Source organism: Vicia villosa, unplaced genomic scaffold (genome assembly GCF_029867415.1).
Source record: "Vicia villosa cultivar HV-30 ecotype Madison, WI unplaced genomic scaffold, Vvil1.0 ctg.005758F_1_1, whole genome shotgun sequence".
NCBI lineage: Eukaryota > Viridiplantae > Streptophyta > Magnoliopsida > Fabales > Fabaceae > Vicia > Vicia villosa.
Window position 1 is genome coordinate 25,081 of NW_026706676.1, and position 7,600 is coordinate 32,680.

Genomic DNA, 7,600 nt, shown 5'->3' on the forward strand with positions numbered 1-7,600 from the left:
CTAAATAAAAAAAAACTTTTAACTTTTCTTTGCTCAAGATCATTCAATAAGAAAGAATGATGTTAAAATTCTTTCAATGAATGCATTTAATGGGTAAACACACCAATGGTGTACACAGTTTTATTAATGAAACCATTCATTAAGAAAGAATGTAGATAAAATTCTCTTATTATGTAATGGCTAAGCTCAGGTTACCGTTTCCTTCTCTACGATTTTCCACCGTTTCGTCATAATTTATCATTTCTTTTTCTTTACATTTTCATGTTCTCCTCGTGTATTGCCTATCATGGCAATTGGCAAACAATTTTTTTTTTCTGATTTTTCGATAAATTATGTAAACCTTTATTACTTGCATCTGAACTAAAGTCCTGCATTGATGCATCACAATGGTTTTTGCATGGAATCAATTGCAAAATTCTTTAGAAAAATCTCAATTTTCTATCGTAGAGTGACATTTTCCGACTTTTAGAAATTCAAAAAGATATCTACAAATTTTGTAAGTTACTTTTGATGTTTTTCTTTTTATTTTTATTAATTTCACACATTTAAAGGTGTTTTGGGATGAATTAGAGAATTATCATTCCGATTCTTTATGATACTAAATTATTTTACAAAAGTAAAGAAGGTGCTTTATCACTACTAGAAATACTCTATTTACCTGCGGATTTTAGTTAAATTTCCGCAGGAAACACGTTTCCTGCGGATTTTCCTGCGGTTTTATGTCCCCAGCTAAAACCTTCGTGGGTAATATTTTCGGCAGGAAGTTCCGCAGGTAAATCCGCAGGTAATTTCTATCTCAAATTAAAAAAAAATTTAATAACTTTGTAGAACAATATAAATTATATATTAAAATAACCATAATGTAAAAATAAAATTATAAATTAAAATGTTTTGAACTTAAATAAGACAAATTCATTGAACAATAAGAGGAACTTGAAAAAACATTAGAAGGGTAACCAAAAGATAGAAATGGATGTGAAAAAACAGAAAATTATCCTAATACATCATTTTTCCCACAAAATTGTTCTGCTCAAGACAACTCCAACGGGTAACCAAAAGATAGAAATGGATGTGAAAAAACAGAAAACTAGAGAGGAACTTGAAGTCACTATCAGTAATCATCATGGATTTAAATCACCATATGCCACTGTACTCACATTCCAATCAAGTGTAGTGACATCCTTACTCTTTTCGTTGTTTGTACCCCTAAGGTGTGGCAACACCAATACATTAGAAGGGTAACTCCTGAAAGTAGATTTGCATCTCCCTTCATCTATCGTCCAAATACGAGCTGTTGAATCCCCAGACCTAAGTTAAAGTAATAAAAATAAAATATTCTTTAAAACATGTTTCAGAATAAAAGAAAAAGATGATTGTCATCTCATCTATGCTTAGTTTCCTTTAGTTTTCAATAAACTGTGCAAGATATTGTGCACAATATAATACTTAATCTATGCCCAAAAAATTTGTGAAGAAAATACACACCATGATGCAAGAAGGGATCCTGTAGGACTCCATGCACAAGCACAAACCTAATAGGATGGTAAATGGGCTTTTGTTAACAAAAGAGCTTGAATTCACATAAGAAAACAAATCTAAAGACTTGACAAACAAGAAGCATTAATGAATTAGTTCACCTCTGAAGTATGCCCTTCCAAAGTTATCACATATGAGCTAGGAATTTCACATGGCTGAGATGTTGATGTTGTACAGATGTCCATGGGCATATACTCCCTTTAAGCTATATATTCAGAAACACTATAATTCTTCAGCACAAAAATACAACAAAAAAACTTTTAGAAATAGAGACAATCTAAAAGAGGAAAAGATAACTATGTCAAAACAGGTTGAAACCATATAATCATCTCGTCATATAAGAACTTGAAGTATGAGATTCTCCACCTGCTGGATTAAACCATATAATCATCTCATTCTAGTTTATTCAACTAAACAGGTTGAAAGGCATAAAACACCGACAACTGAAATGTGTTTAGACCTCGGCTCGGGTGAATGAAATCAAGTATACTCAAGCACTTTTAATATTTTAAAATCAAGTATACACCAGACACACTTATATAATCTAAAAGCTAATCTAAACAATACCAAGCAAGTTTTTGCGGTGAAGAACATTATCCACCTTTCAGTGTTGATGAACTATCCACACACCTCCCATCTCAATTGTCGGTACTAGCTTTAAAGAGTCCATTGAAAAAATCAACAGAGTTAACTCCATCACCTTTGCATTGAGAGCATACAACAGCTCCTGTTAATTAATTACACAAATATTAGTTCAACAATTAAAATTAAAATTTGATTAATTACTTAAGTGCGTATTAACAAGTTCATCCTTAGCCTCAGAATACACTAAAATGTTATCTAGTAAAAGGAATGACTATCCATATTCAAATTTAACACGCAAGGCTGAGAGGGAAATTTGATGCCCCCTAATATGTAGACTTTTAATTGGAGAGGAAAAAAATGTACACGTGAAAGTGAACAATGAAGATTTCTCAACCAAATGACAAGTTTTTATTCCGTGACAACAATAGGTGTATAACAACAGAAAAACAATAGTGGAAGAAGATATAGAACCAAATAACTTGTCTTCACTAGATAGAGAATACAAGCCAGCAGGAATGCATAACCTGACGAATAAAAAACTAAAGGATAACATAAAAAACACATAAAACAGTACTCTATGTCTATAATACTATTCCACTTCCATTCCACCCTTATTTAAAAACATACCATTTTCAAGCCTTTTTGATGAAGGAAACAACTCGATTAAGCAAATCTGCAGCATTCTCACAGGTTGTGAAAAACATGATCCTCATCTTTTGTCTCAACAACTTCAACAACACCACCCCAACCAATTTTCTCAAGCGACTCTTTATAATACCAACCTCTATCCTTCAACAAATCTTTCTCAGCAACACAAACAAGCACTCTCTTAAAACCCAAACTCCCCAAATTCGGATCCTTAGCCGGATTAATCAACGGATCATCGGATCCTGTCGTGGTCGGACACGAAAATCGCCATAAGTTATGAACCTTTTCAACAAACTCACCTCGACCCGATTCAGACCCAATTGGATCCACACCCCAAAAATAAGGATGAAGATAAACACTCCCTTCAAGTTTCACACCATCCAGATTTTCCTTCCCGGCCCAAACACCCAAATAGTTTAAGGATCCTCATGTTCCTTAAAATTTGAAACACAAAAACTAAGTATTTGAAATAGAACATAATCATAAGTGTGTAGTCGGTGTCGTGTTTCTAGTTTCTAGTACCCGTGCTTCATAGATTATAAGAGAATGTAACTAAGTATTTACCATACCAGTCCATCAAGAAAACACAGGCTTTTAATAAATACTCAATAATTCAACAAGTAAAATTCCTTGTCACCCAAACTTTGTCATTAGCTATACCGATAGTGCTCCAGAAGTTTTACCTGCAAGTATTTTTGAGCTATAACTTGATGCCTATATGCAAGTTTGCTTTCGTCTAGTTTCACAGCCAAAGACTCCAATTCCACTTGGTAAGCCTAAAATAAAATCCCACAATCAAAACAAAACAAAAGTCAAAAACACAAATCACGAAGAAATAAAGGCACGAATCAAACAAAAAACAACAAATACCTGCTTGCGTTCCCTAGATAAATTAGAGCAAGGTTGTGGTTTTCACTTGCGAGCGAAACATGACAATAATGGTCTTGAGAGTGTATATCTTGACAATAATGCCAAAGTAAATCTAAAAAACCCTTAAAGATGAGGTTAATCCACACTAACTGAATGCAACAAACAACTGCATAAACTTAACACTGCCACATCATTATGGATTCCTAGTTTCTAACAAAAACATTAACACTGGCCATCAGAAGCTGCTGCCACTTAATATTCATCAATTACACCAAATAAATGATAGTAGCAAAGGGAAGCACTGGAGCAATTAAAACAAATTATTCAAAATGGAAATAGATGCTGTCATGATGAATTCCAAAATTTCACTAACTAATGCAGAAAAACAGTTAAATGTTTTGAGCATTTCAGATACATCTCCAGCAAGATTGTAAATAACTCACAGACCACATGCTGAACATCAAGTTATTAACATCAAGGCAAGAATTAATGTGATGCTCTAATGCTCACTATTAGTAATAACCAACTTTTTTAGGCAAACCATGTTTGATATGCCAATTAAGAAACATTTATTCCATTAACACGACTCACTCTCCACTATTAATCCTGAATAACCATAAATTACAACAATTATAACTACACTATAAATACATTAAATGCCTAATTGTAGAAAATACTGTGATGTATAACAGATTACACAACATCCAAACTTGTTCCTAAGACATCTCTGCATGTTCCATTTTAAAACATAAGTTGAATAATTAAACATATCTTGATATTCTTAAGTCTAATAAAATGTCTAATAAAATGCTTGGATGCCACTGTTAAAAACTACATAGTTAACTAAACTATGACTCAAACAATAGGAATTATGGAAACTACTGCAAGTTAACAAGCAAGATAAAACAAGTACTCATTGATATTCTTTAAAAAAGTTAAGTTTCTAAATTCTCAGGTCAGCATAAGCAAGAATAAACTTGATTAAATAAAATCCACAAGAGCACATATATACCAAATCACCCAATATGTATCCCTTAAAAACAAAAGCAGATCACTAATAATAAACAAATTACATTTTCAAGCTACACGGTGTCAAGATTTCCCTCCCCTGGCACACTCCCTCCTTGAACAAGTGAAAATCAGCATTGCCAGGAAACTTGCTGGGCGTGAATATCTGATAATGTAAACTACAACATTCCCACATCATAAACAATTTCATCAAATTTCTAACAGTATAAACCAAAACCTGAATCTTCAAACAATAATAATAATTCTTAGATGAACAAAAAGAGTACTTACCCAAGGATAGAGAAGACCACAACGACCAAAAGTCCGACGATGGCTTGTTATTGTACCAATTGTTTCGCGGCGAGAGAACGAAGGTGAAGGAGGAGTTTCTACAAACGATACTCAACAACAACCACATGAAAGGATGAGCTAAATGGAGCAGAAAAGGCCGAAGTGGCCGGAAATGACTTTGTCAAAAACAAAAATCCAATTGGTTCAAATTGAAGGTCACGTGATGATGAGCACGAAAATAAGCTCCTTTCATCGATTAGAGGTGCGGTGGCCGGAGGGAGATGAAAAAGGTGGTTCGGCGGCGGCGCTAGGGTTTTCAGAGAGAAGGAAGAGAATAGAGTGTATTCACGTGTTTCTGCATAATAGAAAATGGAAAAGAAAATGCTAAAGGCAAAAATGGACCAAGTTGAATTTAAGTCCAAATTTTCTAACCTTTAAACTCATTTAATTTAAAAATTTAAAAATACAAAACAAATGAATAACTATTTATTTTTCTACAAAATAATATAGTAAATCAAATTATCAAATTATCAATTATATAATTTTAAGCACACCTAAAAACTAATAGAGAAATTATAAATTTCAAAATATTTTAATTATTTATTTACTAACCCTTTATTTATAAAAATTAATTTTAATACGAACATCTGAATCTAAATAGAATAATAAGAGAAAATAGTCTCTTAACTTTAATTGGTAATAATATATTAATAAATTTTTTCCATGCTTCAATAAAATAGTTAAAATAATTTATAAATTTAAAATTATTTAATAATATTTTAACTTTATAATAAAGAAAACCAATATAATTCACTATAAAATAAAATGTATATTAAATAAATGAGATTAAATATTTATTTAAAATAATTTTAAATCAGCGAGAATTAAAAAGGTCCCAAACAATGTAAAAGTTAAAAACTCAAAGTAAAATTTCACTACAAACCGATGAATAAACAAATTTGAAAATAAATTATTAGACAACAAATTCACATAAATCACCTAAGTTTATAATCAATCTAACTTAAAATTAATAAAATAATCAAGATAAATTAGGGGAAGAATACGGTTGCACTCTACTTTTTCTCCCCAATTTTACACATACACACTAATTCACTTATAATTAATAAATATTTTCACACTAAATAATTATAAAAAAAATTAATTCAAAATAAAAAATTAAACATAAAAGTATTTTTATATTGATCAATAAAATAAATATATTAAGAAAAAAATATATACATATATATTAGCTATTATTTAATTCCAACCAAAAATAGTAAAAATAATTTATAAGGAAAGTTTTTAATATATAATTGAAAAATTTAAACAAAAATTACAATTATTTTTAGAAAAATTTAAATAGGCCAAACTTGCAGCAAAATCCGCAGGAAACTTTCCTGCGGAATTACCTGGGGATTTTGTGTTGTTTAGTTTTATTGTGACAGAACTCCGCAGCAAAATCCGCAGAAACCTTTCCTGCGAATTTACCTGCGGATATTTTAATAAAGTTAGCTATTTTGTTGGAAATATTTACTCCGCAGTAAATTCCGCAGGTATTTCTGCGGAATTTTCTGCCAATTCGTTATCCGCAGGAAAATTTAATATATTTAATAAAGTCGCAAGAAAATCCGCAGGTATACCTGCGGAAAGTTTTCCGCAGGAAATTCCGCAGGTAAATCAAGTATTTTCCAACCTTCATTTCAATTTAATTTATGTTACTAAATTAGCTAGTTGTAGCACCAATTGTCTAATTTTTTTTTTTTCAGCAAACAACTTCAATAGATGACATAAAACAAAGGATTTACATCATTTCTATTTGGCTGAATTGGGACATGCCCCAACCATGTTCTACAACCATCAACTTTTGATAGCTTAACTAAACTATAAGCAAAATAATTAATTCTACTTTTTACAGAAATCACTTGAGAACCTTTCATATTGGACACAAGTTCCTGACAATCTTTGTTTCTGTTACAAGTTTACAAACCCTTTGAAAACAACTTTCTTTCATACATTGTAGTGATAATGTTATCAAACTTTTCATGTTTGGTTTCCTATCTTTATACACGAAAATATTGTGTTGAAAAATCTCCAACCAAATAGGGCAGTTGAAAGAAAACAGCAATGCATCTTAAATGTAACCAGATCTTTATCCCTTTATTCTCACATTCCTTTAATTATATGAAATTTTTATGGCCAACATAGTCCATATATCAGTAGACTTCTAACTCTCTTTTTAAAACTTAAAGTCCTTAATGAGTTTGTTTTTAAGGCTCATCCTTATCTTATTCAGTTTAATGTCTTTGGTTGCTTGAGTTGTATATCTACTTTACAAGTTAATAAAATAAAGTTTGATTCAAGAACTCGAAAAAAAATACTTTCTTGACTTTAAGGATGGAACCAAAGGTTCCCTTTATGTTATTTTTGAACTTGGACAGGACCTTTATAACCTTTTGCTAGAGACAAAGACTTTTGAGGTGTATAATATATGTTGGGTGTGGAGTATAAGATATATTAGAGTTATGGGCCTTTGTATTCCTTTAGTCTATGGGCTATAACTTGTATATTGGGTCTTGCTACTTTGCTGTATATATATGGCCCATTGCTTGTAATATTCATTATGGAATAATATCATTTGACATTCAGTTTACATTTAAAATTC

The 7,600-nt window shown here is 31.2% G+C and overlaps 1 long non-coding RNA gene across 5 annotated transcripts; it reads right to left on the reverse strand.

Moving 5' to 3' along the window:
• Positions 1 to 305: 305 nt before the first annotated feature.
• Positions 306 to 5,329, reverse strand: LOC131642752 (uncharacterized). 5 transcript variants are annotated; one of them, XR_009295991.1, is made up of 7 exons: positions 4,939 to 5,329; positions 4,713 to 4,826; positions 3,640 to 3,751; positions 3,453 to 3,545; positions 1,638 to 2,263; positions 1,486 to 1,532; positions 306 to 1,308 (listed from the first exon to the last, which is right to left on the reverse strand). It is a non-coding gene; the product is annotated as an uncharacterized LOC131642752 (long non-coding RNA). The 5 variants fall into 5 exon arrangements; XR_009295989.1 differs by having other exon boundaries at positions 310 to 1,308; positions 1,638 to 1,766; positions 2,138 to 2,263; positions 3,640 to 4,826; XR_009295990.1 differs by having other exon boundaries at positions 310 to 1,308; positions 1,638 to 1,741; positions 2,104 to 2,263; positions 3,640 to 4,826.
• Between the last annotated feature and the right edge of the window lie 2,271 nt (positions 5,330 to 7,600).